A 12448-nucleotide genomic window follows, 5' to 3' on the forward strand; every position below is an offset into this window, starting at 1 on the left:
GGTATCCGAAGTACCTTCCGCTATACGTCGTAAGTTTGCTTGAGCATGACAGACGAGTAAGCACATTACCTGGTAGCAAAAAGTAAAATTTGAAGAGTTGTATTATCGAGATTCTTGAACAACAGTTCTCTCTAGTATCGCAATGACGAATAATGACAAAAGATTGAATTAGTACGTGGTAAACAAGTGAATTAGTTTTTAATTCAAAACAGTCTTGGTTGCAATTTATTCTTTTATTAAAGACACTTTTCGCCTTCGTGTTGCACCTTCAGATAATCTATAAGGATAGCAAAATAAGGAAAAATTAGGGTCTGGTTCTAGCATGCATGATTCTAGATTGTAGATAAGAAATTGTTACTAAACTTAAAATTTTCCCTTTACAACATTTTGAACACCGTAAAATGGCTTTGTGCTAGACTGAAGCATTCATCAAATCAGATGAACTTGCAGTCAAAAACAATTAATATCACACCACGTAACCGCGGGATGTGCTTCAGTCGATCACAGAGATGTTTTATGGTTTTCAAAATGTTGTACAAGGAAAATTTTAGGAACAACTCCTTATTCACATTTAGAATCGCGCATGGCAGCACCATACCCTAATTTTTGCTCATTTTGGTATCCCTGTGGATTATCTTAAGATGCCATACGAAAGCGAAACGCATTGTTAATAAAAGCATAAACTGCAACCAAGACTTTTTAATGAAAATATTCTACATTCGGTTGCTGTACCAGACGGCCCAATAGAGTGGAATATAGTTTAAGTGAATTATATATACATAGTGGAGCATTTTGCCAGTCTCTAATATCCCATGGTATTTACTGTTTGAAGACGATCGAATTAACATCAATGAGATGAGTTTTCATCAAGGAGAGTGCTCTGAGCAGTGCAGTAAAAGCGCATGCACACAAATACAAAGGCTACTAGGAAAATTTTACAATACAGCTTTCCATATTTAATATTTTCGTAGTAATTTCCGCCACTTGGAATATATTTCTCCATCCTCCGAAACCAATCCCTAAGCCAGTTCTCCCAAGTTTCTGTAGGGAGTAAGCCAAACTCGTTGTCCCAAGCCGTCAAGAGGTCCTCATCACTTGAAAACTTCACTCCTTTCAGCTTCATTTTCACTTGCAGGAACAGTGCAAAGTCACAAGGAGCAAGGTCTGGACTGTAAGGAGGGTGCTCAAGAACTTTCAGTCCTGTACCCCGCAAATATTCGGTGCTGGCTTTGGCGCGGTGAGCTGGAGCATTGTCGTCATGGAGGGACCAAGTGTCCAATCTGGAAATCGGTCGCAGGATCTTCCATGATGGAATGACTTCAAATATTGGATGACTTTGGGCTGGCACTGCTCAGTATACCATTAGCTGTGACTGTCTTCTGTGTGTCCAAAACAACATGCTCCACGATTCCACTCGATTTGAAAAAAAAAAAAAAGAAAAAAACAGCTATCATTTTCTTCTTTACTGATCGGGATTTTTGGACAGCTAAGTGTGTGTCGTCACCTTCAAAGACCCAAACATTGTTTTGAGTCTTAGTCGGGACGTCGTAATAAGGGGTGTTCAAAACGTCTCTCCGCAGTGCCGTATGACTATTAGCCGCAGTGAATATACCGAAATGAAACTCAGTGAAAGACAAGTATTAATTTATTGAATATTCATTTTTACTTACAAATTTTCACATTAAATGTTGAAAGTGTCCCCCCTCTCGTTGAATACACAATTCAATTCGTCTACTCATGTTTCTAAACACAAGCTGTAACATCTCTTCTGTAACAGAAGCAGTGAAAGTGGATATTGCAGTTTTCAATTCATCGATGGATTTTGGACGGCGTTTGTAGACAGTTGCTTTCGTTACACCCCAGAAGAAAAAGTCAGGTGGTGTTAGTTCAGGAGACCGTGGAGGCCAAAGTCCCTGTGAAATTATGCGATCACCAAAAACATCAGCAAGCAGTGACATTGAAACGCGAACTGTATGCGCGGTTGCACCATGTTGTTGAAAATAACCGCTCAGTATTCACTTAACACAAGTTCTCCTATGAATGAGTACAGAATATCATTGCAGTATCGTTATGCGTTTATTGTTTCGCTGAAAAATATGGGACACACAATCCGACGTCTAGAAATTGCAATCCAAACTTCTATTTTCACAGAATGAAGCGGTTCCTCATGAATACACAATGGATTTGCAGTACTCCATATACGAGAATTTTGCTACTTCATGTACCGGGATAAATGAAACCACACCTCATCAGTGAAAAACGTTTCATTAAGGATATCCATTCCATTTTGTTGAACGAAATTTTTGAACTATTGACAATAATGCAGTCTCTTGCCATGATCAGTATTTTTCAGTTCTTGCAAGACTGTCACTTTGTATGGGTAAAGTTCTGATTTTTTCCTTACAGCTGTGTGGGCCGTTCCGACACTAACATCGATTTCCTGGGCGAGTTTTCTTACTGACTTGTGTGAACTCATGGACATTTTATCGGAAATATCGAGTAGTTTACCCTCAGACAAAACGCTAGGACGACCACTTCTCGGTGCATCTGTCACTGAATCCGTACTTCGAAATACGTTAATAAAATTTCGCACAGTATCGCGATGTGGGAGTGTTGTCTCCGGGAAAACTGAATTAAATGTTTGATGAACTGAAACTGTGTATTTACCGCCAGCTTTGAACACTTGTTCGACTAAAAACACACGTTCTTCAATGGTTAGCATTTTAACAGTGACAAAACCGAAACAAAGGAACCAAACTCAAACGTTCACGTCAACACGTAACGACACACACCAACAATACTACTGACGCTGGCTGAGATAAACGGAACAGTGGAATGTTGCGAAGAGCCACTTGAAGGGAAGTAACCCAGGCAGTCGAACAATCATACGGCACGCGCGGATAACAATCATACGGCAGTGCGGAGAGACTTTTTGAACACCCCGTAGTACAACCAAGTCTCGTCAACTGTCACGATGTTATTCACATACTGAGATTGTCCCTTACAAAATTTCTTTAACATCTCCCGGCACCATGTCACAAGTCGTGTCGTTCGCTCTTCAGTCATTGTGTGCGGCACCCAGAAGCAACAAAGTTTCTTTATTTGCAAATGATTACGCAGAATCGAACTAATTGCTGGTGCATTTAGTCCTAAGGTATCCTCTACCTGATTGTCGGTCACTACCCTGTCTTCGTCTAGCATTTTCCTCACAGTATCAATGTTTTCCTCTGTGACTGGTGATCGTGACCTTCCCGTCCCCACAGCGTCCTCCAGAGTGAAATGTCCTCTTTGGAATTATCTGTACCACCTGAATATAGTTGTACGATGCGAACACACATCACCGAGTGTAAGAGTCATTTCTTCAAAGCACTGGTCCATGTTTAAACCAGGCGCGAAGTTGTGCCTCAAAACTGCCCGTATCTCACTTCGTGACCCGGATGCCATAGCAAACACTTAAAACTAATCCTGCTCGTGAATGACTGCGCCCACAGACTTCGCACAGCGGCTAGAATGCAAGTATGAGATAATCTCAGATCACATCAAGAATAAGCCTCCTGCGATTTATTGTTGCGTCGTCTTTCCTAGTACCCTTCGTAGCGCAGGCTCAGCGACAATTTGGTACATCATGCGATGATCAAGTGGCGTTTTAAATAGGAGAGCTTGGTGTACTATCGCCAGTATACGCCTGCAGATGGCCAGAAGATTCTGCGCCGAAATATCATAGCAGCATCTGGCAGTCCGCACGAAATTTTGTCAATTCACAGAAGTCTCTTCAGATGAAAAGACACGCTGACACTGTTTCCTAATAATGAAACCGTCACACAAAACGTATCTTCAAACTCAGTTTAAACCTCAATATCCACTAACTAAAATATAACTCCAGAGAAAATGACATCATTATTCTTCATTACAGTTTTCTTTGTTTGAAGAAAAGCATGATCTATACTGTCATAAATAACTGTTGTATGGCAGTATTAATTAATACATAACAGATGTAGTTTAAAACATGCTCACTCTTTTGTTCCAAAAACGAATACTGTTACAGGAAGGGATTTAGAAGAGCTTTTCAAAATTGGTTCAAATGGCTCTAAGCACTATGGGACTTAACATCTGAGGTCATCAGTCCCCTAGACTTAGAACTACTTAAACTCACCTAACCTAAGGTCATCACACACATCCATGCCCGAGACAGGATTCGAACCTGCGACTGTAACAGCAGCGCGGTTCCGGTCTGAAGAGCATAGAACCGCTCGGCCACAGCGGCCGGCAGCAGCTTTTCAGAAAACCAATGCTGCCACTGAGAAGAATTTTGAGTTGAATCTCGTTGCACAATTAGAGAAAAATGGGCTCTGAGCACTATGGGACTTAACATCTATGGTCATCAGTCCCCTAGAACTTAGAACTACTTAAACCTAACTAACCTAAGGACATCACACAACACCCAGTCATCACGAGGCAGAGAAAATTTGGAGAAAAATATAGCAACTTATATGCACTGATGTGACGAAAGTCATGGGACACCTCCTAATGTCATGTCGAACCTCCTGGCCGGCGTAGTTCTGAAACTCGACGTGGCATGGATTCAACAAGTCGTTGGAAGTCCCCTGCGTAAATAATGAACCAGGCTGCCTCCACAGCCGTCAATAATTGCGACAACGTTGCCGGCGCAGGACTTTGCGCACGAACCAACTACTCGATGGGATTCATGTCAGGTGATCTGGGTGGCCGTCATTCGCTCGAATTGTCTAGAATCTTCTTTTTTATTATTAATTTATTTATTGTTCCGTGGGACCAAATTAAGAAGAAGTCAATAGATGAAATTATAGCACGGTATTAGAAACAGATAAAATGAAATATAAAAAAAACATATTCAGGTGACAAGTCTTAAGTTTAAATAAAGAAAATCAACAATGTAACACTGAAATTTGCTTAATTTTTTTGCTCTTCAAAAATGGCTCTGAGCACTATGGGACTTAACTTCTGAGGTCATCAGTCCCCTAGAACTTAGAACTACTTAAACCTAACTAACCTAAGGACATCACACACATCCATTGAATCAGAAGAATTACCCCAAAAAATAATACCATACGACATAAGCGTATGAAAATATGCGAAGTAGATTACTGTTCGTGTTGAAGTGTCACTTATTTCAGATACTGTTCTAATGGTAAATAAAGCAGCATTTAGTTTCTGAACAAGATCCTGGACATGGGCTTTCCACAACAGCTTACTATCTATCCGAACGCCTAGGAACTTGAACTGTTCCGTCTCGCTTATAATATGCCCATTCTGTCTGATTAAAATATCGGTTCTTGTTGAATTGTGAGTTAGAAACTGTAAAAACTGAGTCTTACTGTGATTTAGCATCAAATTATTTTCCACAAGCCACAAATTTATTTCATGAACTACATTATTTGGTACTGTTTCAATATTACACACAAGATCCTTCACTATCAAGCTGGTGTCATCAACAAACAGAAATATTTTTGAATTACCTGTAATACTAGAAGGCATATCATTTATATAAATAAGAAACAGCAGTGGCCCCAGAACAGACCCTTGGGGAACGCTCCACTTAACAGTGCCCCATTGGGACTGAACATCACCACCACTCTCAATATTGCGGAGAATTACCTTCTGCTTTCGGTTCTTAAAGTAAGAGGCGAACCAATTGTAAGCTACTCCCCTTACTCTATAATGGTTCAACTTCTGCAGTAATGTTTTGTGGTCAACACAGTCAAAAGCCTTCGTTAAATCAAAGAAAGCACCTAGCGTTCGCAACCTTTTATTTAATCCGTCCAAAACCTCACAGAGAAAAGAGAATATAGCATTTTCAGTTGTTAAACCATTTCTGAAACCAAACTGAACATTTGACAGCAAATTATGTGAATTTAAATGCTCCAGTAACCTTGTATATACAACCTTCTCGATAACTTTAGCAAACACCGATGGCATAGAAATAGGTCTAAAATTGTCAACATTATCAATGACTCCCTTTTTATAAAGTGGCTTCACTACCGAGTACTTTAATCGGTCAGGAAACCGACCACTCCTAAAGGAAAAGTTACAGATATGGCTAAGTACTGGGCTAACATACATAGAAAAATACTTCAGTATTCTGCTAGATACCCCGTCATATCCATGAGAGTTCTTGGTATTTAGTGATTTAATTATTAACTCAATCTCCCTCCTGTCAGTATCATGGAGGAGCATTTCAGATAACAGTCTCGGAACACTTTTTTCTAAGAGCGCTATATGATTCCCTGTTGGGACTAGGTTTCTATTTAGTTCACCTGCTATATTCAGAAAGTGATTATTAAATACTGTACATATACGCGACTTATCAGTAACACGGACATTCCCACTACGCACTGATTCTATATCCTCGACCTGTCTCTGCAGACCAGCCACTTCCTTTACGACTGACCATATGGTTTTAATTTTATCCTGAGACTTAGCTATTCTATCTGCATACCACATACTTTTTGCCTTCCAAATAACATTTTAAGCACCTTAAAATACTGTTTGTAATGGGCTGCTGCATTTAGATTTTGATTTCTTCAAACCAATTGTGGCCCAGTGACATGGCCATTATCATCCATAAAAATCTAAACGTTGATTGGGAACATGAAGTCCGTGAATGGCTGCAAACGGTCTCTAAGTAGCCGTACATAAGCATTTCCAGTCAATGATCGGTTCAGTTGGACCAGAGGACCGAATCCACACCATCATGGAGACACCTCCAGCTTGCACAGTTCGTTGTTGACAGCTTGGGTCCACGACCTCGCGGGGTCTGCGCCACACTCGAAACCTACCATCAGCCCTTTCCAGCTGAAATCAGAACTCATGTGACTACGACACAGTTTTTCAGTCGTCGAGAGTCCAACCGATATGGTCACGATCCCAGGAGTGGCACTGCAGGTGCTGTTCCCAACGGCACTCGCGTCGGTCGTCGGCTGCCATCGCCCATTAGCACGAATTTTGCTGCACTGTCCTAACGGGCACGTTGGTCGTATACCCCATATTGATTTCTGTGGATATTACACGCAGCATTGCCTGTCTTTTAACACTGACGCACTCTACGGAAAGGCTGCTGCTCTCAGTCGTTACGTAAAGGCCGTCGGCCAGTGCGTTGGTTTCGTATTCTCAGCACACTCTTGACACTTTGGATCTCGGAGTATTGAATTCCTTTAGGATTTCTGAAATGATGTCCTAAGCGTCTAGCTCCAACAACCATTGCGAGTTCAAAATCTGTTACTTCCAGTGGTGCAGCCATAATCACGTCGGAAATTTTATCACGTGAATCACCTGAGAACAAATGACAGCTCCGCCAATGCACTGCCCTTTTACCCTTGTGTACGCGATTCTATCCTCATCTCTACTCATGCTTATCGCTATCCCATGACTTTTATATGTATATCGGGGAAAAATTTGTGCATGTGGAATACAGGAAATGATTACATTTACAGATCAATGGCACATGCGCTCCTGGGGTACGAGGAACTGATCCTTGCTAAAACACCCATATTACACTACTGGCCATTAAAATTGCTACATCACGAAGACGACGTGCTGCAGACGCGAAATTTAACCGACAGAAAGTAGATGCTGTGATATGCAAATGATTAGCTTTTCAGAGCATTCACACAAGTTGGTGCCGGTGGCGACACCTACAATGTGCTGACATGAGCAAAGTTTCCAACCGATATGTCATACACAAACCGCAGTTGACCGGCGTTGCCTGGTGAAACGTTCTTGTGATGCCTCGTGTAAGGAGGAGAAATGCGTACCATCACGTTTCCGACTTTCATGAAGGTCGGATTGTGGCCTGTCGTGAGTGTGGTTTATCGTATCGCGACATTGCTACTCGCGTTGGTCGAGATCAAAATGGTTCAAATGGCTCTGAGCACTATGGGACTCAACTGCTGAGGCCATTAGTCCCCTAGAACTTAGAACTAGTTAAACCTAACTATCCTAAGGACATCACAAACATCCATGCCCGAGGCAGGATTCGAACCTGCGACCGTAGCGGGTCGAGATCCAATGACTGTCAGCAGAATATGGAATCGGTGGGTTCAGGAGGGTAATACGGAACGCCGTGCCGGATCCCAACGGCCTCGTATCACTAGCAGTCGAGATGACAGGCATCTTATCCGCATGGCTGTAACGGATCGTGCAGCCACGTCTCGATCCCTGAGTCAACAGATGGGGACGTTTGCAATACAACAACCATCTGCACGAACAGTTCGACGTCGTTTACAGCAGCATGGACTATCAGCTCGGAGACCATGGCTGTGGTTACCCTTGACGCTGCATCACAGACAGGATGGTGTACTCAGCGACGAACCTGGGTGCACGAATGGTAAATCGTCATTTTTTCGGATGAATCCAGGTTCTGTTTACAGCATCATGATGGTCGTATCCGTGTTTGCCGACATCGTGGTGAACGCACATTGGAAGCGTGTATTCGTCATCGCCATACTGGCGTACCACCCGGCGTGATGGTATGGGGTGCCATTGGTTACACGTCTCGGTCACCTCTTGTTCGCATTGACGGCACTTTGAACAGTGGACGTTACATTTCAGATGTGTTACGACCCGTGGCTCTACCCTTCATTCGATGCCTGCGAAACCCTACATTTCAGCAGGATAATGCACGACCGCATGTTGCAGGTCTTGTACGGGCCTTTCTGGATACAGAAAACGTTCGGCTGCTACCCTGGCCAGCACATTCTCCTGATCTCTCACCAATTGAAAACGTCTGGTCAATGGTTCCCGAGCAACTGGTTCGTCACAATACGCCAGTCACTACTCTTGATGAACTGTGGTATCGTGTTGAAGCCGCATGGGCAGCTGTACCTGTGCACGCCATCCAAGCTCGGTTTAACTAATACCCAGGCGTATCAACGTCGTTATTATGCACAGAGGTGGTTGTTCTGGGTACTGATGTCTCAGGATCTATGTACCAAAATTGCGTGAAAATGTAATCACATGTCAGTTCTAGTGTAATATATGTGTCCAATGAATACCTGTTTATCACCTGCATTTCTTCTTTTTGGCCAGTAATGTAGTACGTGGTGCAGCCTCCACAGGTAGCAATGCAGGTGCTGACTCTGGCATCCAGTCGATCGTACAGACAGCAAACACTGCTTTCGGACACGTTATGCAACGTTTATTCGAGCTGTTCACGTACTTCTGTAAGAGTTGTTGGTTGACGAGGGACACGAGTCACTTATCGTCCCACCGTTTCCCTCAAGTGCTCGATTGGAGACAATTTCGGAGGACGTACTGGCCACGGAATTTGCTGCACGTCTTGCAAAGCAGTCTGAGTTTCAGGGCAGTGAGTTGGCGAGCATTATTCTGTTGGAACGACACATCACATTCCTTTTGCAAGAACAGCAAAAGAACTGGTCCAACAACATTCTGCATGTACCGAGCGCTGTCCCCTCCAGAAACACCAAAGATGAACGAGGGATCTGGCTTAACTTACCCGAGGCCATATGGCATAGGGTGGGGACAGTGTGTCTTGGACGAATGCACAGTGTGAGACAGCGCTGCCCACGTCTACGCCATACGCACAAACGACCATCACTTGCATGTAAGAAGAATCTGATTTTAATGCTGAAGATTACGACGCGCCATTCCGTCTTCCAAGTGATCCTCTGACGACACCAGTCGAACCGTGTGCGTCGATGCTCTAGCATGAGGAAGACGGGCTAGAGATGTGCATGACCGTAGTCCCAGTGCTAATAACCGGTTCGCAACAGTTCATGTTGACAGGTCGGGGCCTACAAGCCTTCTTTACAGTGTTGTGGCAGCTTTACAATCTGCAACTGCTGCCCTTAGAATACGTAGATCCTTGCGGTGTCTGTGCTGCCCGGGCGTACAGAACCTCATCTGCGAGTGTGAGAATGTTCACGTGACCACTATTACCAGCATCGATACACAACTAACGCAGCACGTCTAGTTTGTGTGACAGTTCTCCGAAAGGACCCTCCTGCCACTAAGAAGGCCACAATTTGGCCCAACTTGCTCAGTTGGCTGTAGGAAGCACGAGTGCATCTCCGCGGTACGGTTGCCTGTTTACTTCACACGTTTGCATCACACGGAGTCTTCTGGCAGTGAGCATTCCCCGTCAAAGGGTAGACATAGATGGTGCTCTGGTACCTATGCCCTTTCTCTTGGCAGACTGCGTTGAAACCATTACCAGTACATCTACTACACTCCAGGTGGCATACGCCTCATGATATCAAAATCGACATCGTCTTTCTAGGTGTACTTTTTTTTTTTCTGACAGTGTGTATATATACTCGTACACTGACGAGAAAAAACCTCACAACACCAAGATGGAGTTATAGATGAAAATCAGGTTTGTCTTAAACAGACTTTGTAATGGTTGTGAGCGTTGGCTACCTTTGAGATTGGACTTGGTGAGTTGATGTTAGTCAAGAATGCTTTTAAGGTGACAAAGACGCCATTTTCGACCCCTCAGTGAGTGTTGTATGGCTTCAAGAAGCTCTGTGTTCCTTCTGCGATATCGCAGAAATACTTGGCATGAATGTAGCCACTGTACATGACAGCTGGCAGTGGTGGTCACAAGCACGTACGGTTGCAAGAAGACCAGACTCTGGACAGCCATGTAGCATTACCAGACGAAAGACCATCGTGTTCGGCGCATGGCTGTGGTGCATCCCTCTGCATCTGCAGCAGCAATATCAGCAGCAATTGGCACCACAGTGACACAGCGAACTGTTACAAATCGGTTACTTCAAGTACAACTCCGAGACAGACGCCCTGTAGCATGAATTCCACTGATTGATCCCAAGTCACCGCCATTAGCGACTTCAGTGGTGTCAATGGAGAGCTCAAGGAGGACAAGCTAGAGGTCTGTTGCGTTGTCTGATGAAATCTGGCTCTGTCTTGGTGATGGCCGTGTGTTGATTAGAAGGAGGCCAGCTGAGGGCCTGTAACCAATCTGTCTACGCGTTAGACAAACTGGACTTACAACTGAAGTTATGGTCTCTGCTATAATTTCGTATGACAGCAGGAACACGTTAGTAGTTATCTCATGCACACTGACTACAAATTTGTACGTCAATCTGATGATTCGACGTGTTGTGCTGCCATTCATGAATAGCATTCCGGTTGGTGTTTCCCAACAGGATAACGTTCGTCCATATACTGCTATTGTCACGCAACACGCTCTACATATTGTCGAAATGTTGCTTTGGTCCGGCCTATCACCAGATCTGTCTCCAGTCGAGCACATATGGACATCATCGGGCGACAACTTAAACGTCATCTAGAAGCACCATTAACCACACCTGTGTTGGCAGACCAAGTGTAACAGGCATGGAATTCCACAAACTAGCAAACAGCAGCAATGCAAAATGTATGCACGTTTGCTTGTTTATATTCAACAGTCTGGCGGTTTCACCGGTTATTAAAGTACCAGCATTTTACAGCTCAATGGTTTATCTCATGATTACATTACCCCGTGATCTTGCAATATCAGCCACTTAAAAGTGTTACCTAAACAAATGTATTCCCCAAATTTCATTATACGGTAATTATTTTTTAGTGCTTCGATTTGTTCCCCACCAGTGTATTTCCACATACGCGCTTAACTAGCACAAACTCTTTAACGTGATTTGCGTATGCTCGCATAGAGCTGCTGTCAGACTCATGTAATTTTAATCATAACGATACGCAGAATCCGTCAGAGGCTAATAATTTACCTGACACACTAACTAAAACAACTTACTATACGTTGGAATCACTAACACAAACCTCCAACCTAAGTTCATAGTGAAGAGTTTCGTGGAAACGGAATTCTAGCCCACCAGCTCCTCCGTGATCACTTCGCTGTTCAACACCAGGTGCAGAATCTCACACTCTATGAAAAGGAATTTATGTCCGCTGACCTCAAACTATCCCACAAAGTCTGTTGATCCGACTGCTGATTTTTGCGCTTTCATCTCTTCTTTGCAGGACGCAGCCTATAACCCGGTTTCTATTTTCAAATACTGAGTGAAATGTAACACGTTTTTGTACACTGGAGCCATATTTGGAATAACGGCATACACCAACAGTAGATAAGTGGAAAAGTCAGCCATATTTCGTATTTAATTTGCATGACAATATTTTATCCGAGTACAGAGACACTAGTTTGGTTCTCTGTAATCCGGTTATATGTAGTATTCGGCCGATACAAATCCCTGTAACTTGTCTAGTGAATAGAAATTATAGTTTTCCGTGTCTAATCACGAGAAAAATATACGTTGTCGCATTCAAACTTCCCATTCTCACAAAGATTTCGGTAATATCTCTATGAAATGCAGATAAATACATTGGCAAAACTCTTTCAGTGGTTCTAATATTCAACGATTTCTGAACGAAACTATGTCAAGCTGAATCAAAAACGTCCACTGCTTAATCTATTAACGGT

This window comes from Schistocerca piceifrons, chromosome 1, assembly GCF_021461385.2.
Source record: "Schistocerca piceifrons isolate TAMUIC-IGC-003096 chromosome 1, iqSchPice1.1, whole genome shotgun sequence".
Lineage (NCBI taxonomy): Eukaryota > Metazoa > Arthropoda > Insecta > Orthoptera > Acrididae > Schistocerca > Schistocerca piceifrons.